Raw genomic sequence first — 11,118 nt, forward strand, 5'->3', positions numbered from 1 at the left:
TAGTGTCTACCCCAACTAGGTCAGATTGTGTCGATCTAAGTTCAATGTCAACCTCACTTTCGAGATCCTGGGCACACGATAGACCCATGCCATTGTCCTCTTTTTCCCTAGGGTTGGGTGGAAACTCTACACTAGGAGCAACTTCTTCAAGGGTAGGGATCTCAACTACCACCTCATTTCCACTAGAAACTACATCATGTGGAATGTAGGTCTCATTGGTCTCATCTCCATTTATATGCTCTAGGATACACTCTTGTACTTGTTCTTCCATACTTGCTTTGTCCTCCTTGTTCTCCCGATTTTGCGTTTTAACATGTAAATAAGTTTTAGCCTTGTTTGGCAAGAATTTGGACCAACATTCCAACTAGTTATGCCCCTTCAATTTTCAATTAGGGCACAAAATCAGGCAATCCTCTCTTTTTACCTTCTAGTGCAACACACCCCAATCTGTAAGAATTTTCACCTCTTGTGGTAGTAGCAAGAAGGCTATTCAGTTCAGATATATTCTTGCATAGGTCCCAAATCATCTATCTTCCATCTTCTTATGTACTTCGATGAGTAGTGCAATTCTCTACTAATTTCCTTCAGGATCCCTTCTTCACAATATTCAGATGGTAGGCTATAGACAAACCCAAACTGAACCGACCTCCACATTCTACTTCCAAGGATCAAAATTGGGTTTCCACTCTTTCATATAGATCCTCATTCCATCCATCAAATAGGGACTATGATTTAGCATTGTCCATCTATCTTTTTTGGTTGACAATTCAACCAGGAAAAAACCATTTGGCAAGGCTTTTAACTGAAGGTTTCTTCTCCATTTCTTATCAAACCATCCTTTCATTTTGCCAAAGGTCGGCCAACCACCCCCCCCCCCCCCCCCCAACTTAAAAAAAATCCCAATCTCTATCAATCTATCTATTGTATTCTTAAATTGGGACTTCTCCAAAAAGATTGAAATGTTTTTGCTAGAGCTTTAAAGCAATACCTTTTTAGAGATCGAAATTCGATCATGGAGCTACTTCTGGGAACATTGGCTCTTTAACTTTCCATGGCTTGCTTGTCATCTTGATTTCCGCACTTTGCATCTTTGTCAACCGCTAATTTCTAGAGGAGCTCATGTGATAGTCTCTTGTTTTTCCAAAACCACCCATGCTTGTGGTTCATTGCCCTACTTTGTAAATTAGAGTTGCTTAGACATTAGTTCTCATTTGAATCACTCCCTGCCCAAATGGTTTTTGCACTTCACCTGCAGGTGTCTCCTTGTTGTTGACTTCTCCATCCATACTTAGTAATTCCTATTTAATTCAACTTCCCTTGCCACCACTTGCCATCTTCGTGTAGTCACGACAGGAAAGTCCTCAAAGAGAATAGTCTGGACTGTGCAACAAGAGTTTCACAATAGAAACAACTCAGTGTGATGGAGGCAATGTAGAAATAGACTGTATTATATCATGAAAATAAATTACAAATTGTCAACAACATGCGAGATTACAATATTAGGCACACTAGCCCGATTACATACATGCTTGTTAGGCCCATATAAAATTTCCATTTCATATTTGTCCTTGTTTGAAGTAATGTCTGTCTAAGCCATTGGTCAAGTCATTTGCTTAATTTTCCTCATATAACTCGACCGCTGTTAAGTTTCACTGCGTTGAACTTGAACCTTTTTGGCTCAAGGTTCAAAGTTCAACAGGCGTTGTTTTGAATGTTTTTCCTCCCGTGCAGTTTTAAGTCTTTGCCAGTCCTTCTTGGCATTTTACATTCTCTGAACCTTGAACTTGAACCTTTTTGGTTCAAATTTCAAAGTTCAAAGTTCAACATTTGTAATGTTAATTTTGTGTCATTGTTATTTCACAAAGTTCAGAGTTTGATGTATAGGTTTCTCGGAAGACATGGGACTTGGCACGAAGTGACGGTGCACATTTCAAGAGATGATTAACGGCCGTAGAGGAGAGGAATATTCTTTCTCTAATGATTTGAAATCTGTCATTTATAGCAAGTATGTGTGAGGATCCGTAGTGTCAGAAGTGAAGTGATCTAGCATTTAAGGCATGCTCCGATAAGATTTTCTCGGCTTTAAAATTGAGTAGATGTCACATCGAGATTATTATTTTCTTGAGAAGGTTTTGAGAAGCAGTTTTTAGAGCGGGAGAAATAGGCTACGATAGGGGTTTGTAGAGGATAGAGGAAGGAAAAAGGCAGGCAAGGATTAAAGAAGAGAAACTTGACACCAAGGTTGAGCTTTCTAGTGGTGGTCGAATTACCAGGTCAAGGTCCAAGAAGAGTTTTCAGTTGTCGGTTCCCCATCTCATTCTTGATTTGGACACAGAGGAAGCACTGTGTGATATCACATCCCCCATTTCTGAAGCAGACAAGGATTCAACTAGCGTAGATACTACTTTCCAAGATCCAGGGACACTTGATATCCAGTCTCATGCGGACAGTGCCACACCGCCATCCTCAGCAGGATTTCCACCCATGCCATCTAAGGAACTAACTCTGGCACCCAAAAGGTTAAGTGATTCAATCACCAGGAAAAGGAATGTGGTTCCTATTTCGGTATCAATGGAGGATGCTGTGAGTAAATGTCTCGGAAGGTCTACAAAGCCCAAAAAGATAAAAATGGAGGCCATGATTGATTTTGATTAAAGCACGAAGCATTGGATTGCAGACATTACCAGCCCCACGTCCGACAAAGATGTTGTTATTGCTTCAGAAGCAGACTATGCTATTGAATGAGTTGATTTGGGGGTCGGAACCCGAGCCATAGATGTGAAACATCTGGAGACTTTGACTAAACGAATTATCTCTCATACTTGGAAAGATGAAAGAGACAAGGCTGAGTTAAAACAAAATTTAATGCAAATGGCTCAGTATATTCATGCTCTGCAGAACAACCCATTACCATTGTCTCAAAATTCAGGACCATTTAGCCCAAAATCACCTGGTAATTAGAAATTCTTTGATGAAGTTCAACAAAATATGATGATTGTCAAGGTTTTCTCATAATGGCTCACCTCGATCATGCATCAAGCAACCAATTACATAATGGATTTAGTCCATATCTTCAAAGATGCTAATGAAGTCACCAAAGCATTGGACTCCGACTTAATCTCATGGCAGAAAGAGAAATCTAAATGGGTAGTGATTTCAAAACAGATGCGCGATAATCAGCGTTATGGTCTGATGAATTTTCTTGTTGAAAATCAAGTGTCAAGGTTAAATGAGGATGTAATGTTTATTTGCAAAGAGAGTATTGAGTGGTGCAACCAGATTATTGAACATGGTCATAATGAATCAACCAGTCTGCGTGGTGAATTAACAACCTTAAGGGCGGCCATGCAGAAGGACCTACACTACGTGGATGTTCAATTGCTTAAAGAAGATAGCAAAACCTTGGAAGATACCATAGAGATGATTAACCGATTTAGCAGCCACATTAAACAAATCAAAGTGGAGAAATCCTTGGTCGTGGAAGACTTCACGAGGATTTCCAAAGTGGAATCGATGCTCACAGTTTGTCTCGATCACCTGGATTCCCACAGAGACAAAGTGCAGATGGTGAAGAGAAAGAAGGAGCTCTAGAAGCAGAGAGTAATTCACATCAGTTTGCCACACATAACTGTAATTCAAGAGTTTTCAAAGGTGCATTGAGAGTGGAGCGCGACGAAGGCGGTGATGGTGTCTGTCCAAAACACCAACCCGAGCGATCACATCGGGACCGAGCAAACGACATGACTAGCACTGCTGACAGTTGTTTGCCAATGAGTCTAGTCATTTTCCTTAGTTTTGGTTATACAGTTAGGGTTGTTTTCTATTAACTCTTGCGAGTTAATTTTACTTTGGTAAAAAAAACTATTGGTCTGGCAACCTATATATATGTTTTGTAATGACTTTGAAAGGGTTCACTAAGTTTTTGGAAAGACTATCTTTTAAATTAGCTAAAGACTTTGCGTATGTAGAAGGTGGATGATCATTAATGAATGAAAATCTCATCAACAGATCTCTTTGATTTAAAATCTGTGCATTTGTTATTTTGGAACTTGATTTATGTGAAAAATTGTTTCAAGGAAGGAGCCATTATAATTTCTATGTGTGTAGAAAATTATTAGTGAATTTCATCTTTAAAGGCTTTTCATTTTGTTTTAGTGTACGTGTGAAGTTTGTTGGCTTTATATAAAGAGTTATATATGAATTAGTGTTTGCATTCATTTTGTATTGACTGGTGAATGTAATTACCTTTTAGTGCTTTCTGGTGAAAACCATTCTATTGATTGTGTGTAATTTGGAGCTGATTGAATATTTATTAAAGGGAGTTGTACCTTAATTCAAAGGTTAATCAAATATAATGATTTTCCAACTGATTGGTAGGAAATTTGTCTTTCTTTTCGTGAGCCATAATGTGTAGTGGTAAAATAAATAAAGAAAGACCAATCTATTTACCAACAGATTTTTGGCGACTCTGCTGGGGAGGAAAGAACAATTGATTTTAAAATAAGATCATCATTACAGTTATGCTTTGTTCTTCATAAATGGTATTGCCTCTTAAAGGGTTTTTTTCCTATTTTGCAACCAAATTTAAACTGGGTACAAGAAGAACAAAGTAGCATTACCTCAAAGCTGGATACTCTAGCTTGGAGGCATAGAAGAGGTCGAGCAGAATATGACAGAATAAGTGCTCTTCTTAGCGAAATAGAAAGACAACCGGATCAACCTGTGTTAGTCTTTTGAAGGGTAGTTGTTCCTAGGGTTTTCTTTATTCATGTCCATGATAATCAATTTCAGAAACCCAGACATTTGTTACCCTAATTGCTCCACACTGGACTCCAGGCTATACATGAGATCCCAAAGAAGGGAGGGAGTTTCTGATCCCGTTTTTGAAGAACTACCGAATTTAAATTACCAACCTACCTTCTCCTCTCAACGAAGGGCAAGAAGTAGACCTCCACCCTCATTACCATCATCACCTATGTCTCCAGTCTGCCAAGCTTTGGTCTTGCATGGTGTTGCCTTACCAATTTTATTTAACCGTATCCCTCTTAATATCATACTCCCAGTGGCAGCCAATAACCCGTGGAGGGCAGCTGTAGGCCCATTGAATTGAGGTTTGAACCTTAATCCTTTGCCAAAAGTTGTTAAGGATCATTTACCTAAATTTAGCGGGGATGGGACGGTCACTGTAGATGAACACCCGAATGCTTTCAGTGTAGCCTGTGGAGTAATAGCAGTTCAACATGAAGATGTGGCTATTAGGCTATTTATTCAAACGTTGATAGGAGTGGCGGCTGATTGGTTTTATCACTTGCCGAATAGCGTGATAACGACCTGGCAGGATCTGAAGACAAGATTTGAAGCTAGATTTAAGGTAGTTGAAGAAGAACACTCCCTCCTAGCTCAGTTATCCCAGTTGAAAAAAGAGCTTCCTGAATCCATGAGGGACTTCGTAGCGAGATTTGATAAGATCCTACACAAGATTCCGGTTAATCAAAAACCTTCATATGATAATCTCAAATGTTTTTTTATTAATTCTATGCCCTTTGAAATAAGTTTCCTGATTTGTAGGCAAAGGGTCACAGATTTGAATGTCGCTAAAACTCTCGCAGTTGAATTAGAGGATGATTTGATCGCTGCAGGCAAATGGAAAAGAGAAATGCAAACATCTAATGCTCAACCCACTACTTCCTCGAATCTTGTTATCCAACGGTTAATGAATGATGTAATTGCCCTTAAGAGGCAAACTCCCAAAGCAAGTACTTCTTATTCCCAACCATATCAAGATATCCTAATCAACAGGGAGGAGGTGGAGGAAGACAATTACAACTACCCCCTGTACAACAAAGACTTGCTATTTAAGCACCACCCCTCAAGGCAAACTCTTGTGTGTTTCATTTAACTGACGAACATGATGGTTCTTCGTGTCCAGAGATGGTTCGTTTTTCCCGAATGATCAGTAAAGGAGAGACAATCTTAGAAGCTGATGAAGGAAGTTCTCAAAGTATGTCTGGCGACTCTGAAATTCATTATATGGAATATGTCTCTGACTCAAAAAGGGGAGGAAACATGTTGGCCTCTTTGGAAGATTCCTCATACGCAATTCTTACAAGAACTCAATAGAATTTGAAATCTCAAGATGTGGTAACACTGGTTCACAACACTATGAAAGGAAAGGAAGTTTTGACCCATTAGGGAGGTATATCAAAAAAAATTTCAGGGGTTGCTTCTTCGAGCTCTAATTCTTTTACTAACCCTTTTGATATCATTGAATTTTGTAAGACATCTTGTGTTCAGATTTATCTGGCTGTGTATTTGAAATTAAACCCGAAGGAGCTAGATAGATTGGTTGAATTTGTCAAAGGGGATGATGCCCATGCCTTAGCAAGTGAAACCCAAACAACCGTGAGTAGTGATTCTTGAGCACACGATAATGTCGGTCCTTCTTTAGTAATCCCTGAAGGCTCATCAGAGACTATTCCTCTACAAGATGATTTGCTTGAACCCAATTTTGAAAATAAACCAGAACCTTTCTATGTGTCCTTATATATTAATGGGCATAAGTTGAGTAATTGTATAATAGATTCAGGAGCATCTGACAATGTCATGCCCTCAGCCATAGCAAAAGCTTTAGGTGTAACCCTAAAAAAGACCTTTGGCAAGTGTTGCTCCATGGGCTCCAAGAAGGGTCCTTTATTAGGGCAAATTAAGGATGCATGGGTTGCTTTAGTAGCACACCCTGCCAAGAGAATCAAATTGACAATCCTAGTGGCCGACATCTCGGCAAGTTATGGCATGTTGTTGAGCCGCACTTTTTGTAAAGACATGGGAGGGGAATTAGGATGGATTGGTCTCAAGCAATGATCACGGTTGGAAAATAGAGAGTTACTTTGCGCCCCGAAACAAAAGCTAAATACATAGTTTTTCCTTCAGACGATTCGAAAGCCCAGATTTTGTATCAAGATTGTGGCTTTGGTAATTACATGATATCGACTGATCCTCAAAACGAGAGTATGGTAATGGATTCAGGTATGTCTGATGAACTTTGGTTTATGGAATTTAATGGGAGTTGTTCATCTTCTGGATCAGGGGCCGGAGTCATGCTAATACCTCCCCAGGATAAGGTCATTCCTTATTATTTTAAATTGGAATTCCAAAACATGAATAATACGGCCGAATATGAGGTTCTATTATTAGGTTTGGCTGAAGCGAGGAAATTGCAAATCAAAATGTTGAGGGTAAGAGGTGATGCTAAACTTATTGTTAAGCAGGTGAGGGGTTTATTTGTTGTAAAAAATGAGAGACTGAAACATTATAGGAATCGTGTTTGGGATGAGATCGAAGCCTTTGATACTTTTTCAATTGAAGCCATTCCTAGGGAGTTTAATTCAAAGGTTGATTCTTTGGCGGTATCTGCAGCCTTACTGATACTACACCTAGATTTCACAATCGACACTTATAGGGTTGAATTAGTTTATAGACCTAGTGTGCCTGATAATTCTAAATTATGGCAGGTATTTGAAAATGATAAACAAATTCAGAACTTTCTACAATGTGTTGACATTTTTACATCCTTGTTTTATGAGGGATTAGAGGCGATTTGTAAAGAGTTTTCTCCCAATACACTAGAAGAAGTACATGATGGAATGTTGCAGTTAAAAGGAAATAAAATCCCAAAGGGTTTAGTTTCTCTTGAACATCTTTTCGACAGGAAAGATGGATATGTTAAGCAAAGGGATAAGGAACCTCGTGTAATTCAAAGCTTTGGTGAGTATGAGCAAATTAACATTGGTACCAATGAGGATCCTAAATTTGTTAATTTGGGAAAATGTTATTCTGAAGTGGAAAGAATGAAGTTCATTGATTTGTTGGTTGAGTTTAAAGATATTTTTGCATGGAGTTATGATGATTTGAAGAATTTCAGGGATGGTAAGTTCCAACATCAAATTCCTTTGAAACCAGGTGTCAATCCTTTTTGGCAGAAGTTAAGGAATTTTAATTCAAAGATAGCAGAAGCAATTTTTCATGAGGTTGACAAAATGTTGAAGGCCCAAATTATTTATCCTCTGCATCGCTCTACCTGGATTGCAAACATAGTTCTTGTTCGGAAGAAAAACAGTGAGATACGAATCTGTGTTGATTTCAGAAACTTAAACCAAGCAACTTTGAAAGACAATTACCCCCTGCCTGTAATGGATCATATTTTACAAACTGTTTCAGGGTCCGAGATGATGTACATGCTAGATGGTTTCTTTGGGTATAATCAAATTAGTGTTGCGGAGCAAGATCAATACAAGATGACCTTCATAACCCCTTGGGGTACTTTTGCATATAACAGAATGCCTTTTGGGTTGATTAATGCAGGGGCAACGTTTCAAAGGGTGATGGATATTTCCTTTGGGCATTTGAGGGATAAGATTATTGTGGTGTATTTATATGATTTGACTATTTTCTCCAAGAGAAGGAAGCATCATGTGCGGGATTTGAGAAATGTTCTGGTGAGATGTAGGGAGCATGGGGTATCTTTAAATCCTAAAAAGTCTGTTTTTGGTGTCATAGAAGGAAAAATTTTGGGACATATCATCTCACAGGAGGGGGTAAAGGTTGATCCATAGAGGGTAAAGGTGATACAGCAGCTCAGTCTCCCCTCAAATAGAAATGGAGTAAGGTCCTTCTTTGGACAGGTGAACTTCTTTAGGCGTTTTATTCCTGATTTTGCTGAAACTACTAAATACATTGTAAATATGATGAGTGAAAAAGTAGCCTTTAGATGGAATGAAGCAGACAGGAAAGCTTTTGAAGAGATTAAAAGGGCCATCGCGCATGCACCTACCCTAGTTAATCTAGACTTTAATAAGGACTTTATTATTTATTGTTACGCATCCGAGCATACCATGTCTGGGATTTTGGTTCAAAAGGGTGAGGATAATGAAGAGGTGCCAATTTCTTTCAAGAGTATCCCCTTGAAGAAACATGAGTTAAAATATTCACAGATAGAGAAGCAGGCCTATGCGGTGGTAAAAGTTGTGAAGTAATTCAAGCATTACATACTTCATTCACATGCAACTATTTTTGTTCCCAATTCTGTAGTAAAAGTTGTTTTAACTCAATAGGATGTTGGCATCAACAATAGAGCATCTTGAGTCTCCAAGATTCAAGAATTCAATTTGGACATCAAGCCTACTAAATTGGTTAGAGGTCAGGGCCTTTGTAAATTGATAGCAGAGAATGAGTTTAAAGAAGAGGATAACCTACCTTTAACCCTGTTCGTCGGCCATCAGGATTCTTGGTTTACCAATGTTGCATATTATCTTACGTATGGAGATTGTCTAGATAATCTTTCTCCTAGGGAAAAAAGAAATTTGAGGTTGAAAGTTGCAAAGTACATTATCTCAAATAACATATTGTACAAGAAGGGCTTAGATGGCACTTTCCTACGATGTGTGGGTAAACCGCACCAAGAAGCTCTATTGAAAAAATTTCATAATGAAGCATGCGGGGGTCATTTCTCCTCTACAATTATTGCATACAAAATCCTGAGGAACTGTTACTATTGGTCGGGGATGTTCAGGGATGCATACGCCTAGGTGGCGAGGTGTGAGAAGTGCAAGTTGTTTACAAGTAAACCCCAGTTGGCCGCCTTGCCCTTAAGACCCGTGGTAATTGAAGAACCTTTTAAATAGTGGGGATTAGATTTCATTGGTCCTTTGAACCATGTTTCCACTGTGGAGCATACTCACATATTAACAGCAATGGATTATTTCACCAAGTGGGTGGAAGCTATCACTGTAAAAAAAATCACTTCAGAGATTGTGTGTATGTTCCTTAAGGATAATATTCTTGTCAGGTTTGGAGTCCCTCAGAAAATAGTCACAAATAATGCATCAAATTTCTCTTAATCTGATTTAAGTTTATTTTGTTATGACCATGGAATTTTCTTGGCACACACTTCTGATTATTACCCATAGGGTAACGGTCAAGCAGAATCAAGTAACAAGAATTTGATCAGCATCATGAGAAAGTTGGTTCGTGAAAATTTCAGGGATTGGCACAAGAAGTTGCATGAAGCACTATGGGCAGATCGAACCTCACCAAAATGGGCCACTGGGATGTCACCATTTGAGCTAGTATATGGCATTGGTGCGCAACTCTCTCTTCCTTTAGAGTTAGCAACATCTAGGCTGCAGACAGTGATAGAAGATGCATTTTTTCATAGCTCTCTTGAAAAAAGAATTACGTACCTAACTAAGATTGAAGAGGAAAGGGAAAAGCTGGTTAACAAGATTACAGAACATCAGATGAAGGTTAAAATTTTTTTTGATCAGAAAGCAAGGCCCAGAAAATTCATGAAAGTTGATCTGGTGTTATTATGGGATAAAAGGAGAGAGCCAAAGGGTGCTCGTGGCAAGTTTGAGTTGTTGTGGAAGGGACCTTATGTGATTCATGAGGTAAAGGGCCCCAATTCTTTTAAACTTGCTTACTAGGATGGCTTTGAACTACCCCTGTCCTATAATGGGCAGGACTTAAAATTGTATCAATTGTAAACAGGCATCCCCTATCGGTTTGTACATACTCTTTTTGTGTTGTGTTAGTTTAGGTGTGCCGGTTTTTGTTGTGAATCGAACCTTAGTTAGTCATTTTGCGAAACTAGAGATTTTGGGTTCATTGCCTGGTACTTTGGAGTCCCAGTCCCCATGCAGAGCCATTGTTGGGCCCATATAAAATTTCCATTTCATATATGTCCTTGTTTGAAGTAATGCCCATCTAAGCCATTCGTCAAGTCATTTGCTTAATTTTCCTCATATAACTTGGCCACTGTTAAGTTTCACTACGTTGAACTTGAACCTTGAACTTGAACCTTTTTGGTTCAAGGTTCAAAGTTTAATGGGCGTTGTTTTGAATGTTTTTCCTCCCACGCGGTTTTAAGTCTTTGCTAGTCCTTGTCGGCATTTTACATTCTCTGAACCTTGAACTTGAACCTTTTTGGTTCAAAGTTCAAAGTTCAACATTTGTCATGTTAATTTTGTGTTGTGATTATTTCACAAAGTTCAGAGTTCGATGTATAGGTTTCTTGGAAGACATGTGACTTGGCGCGAAGTGACGACGCGCATTTCAAGAGAT

Source organism: Cryptomeria japonica, chromosome 2, assembly GCF_030272615.1.
Source record: "Cryptomeria japonica chromosome 2, Sugi_1.0, whole genome shotgun sequence".
Lineage (NCBI taxonomy): Eukaryota > Viridiplantae > Streptophyta > Pinopsida > Cupressales > Cupressaceae > Cryptomeria > Cryptomeria japonica.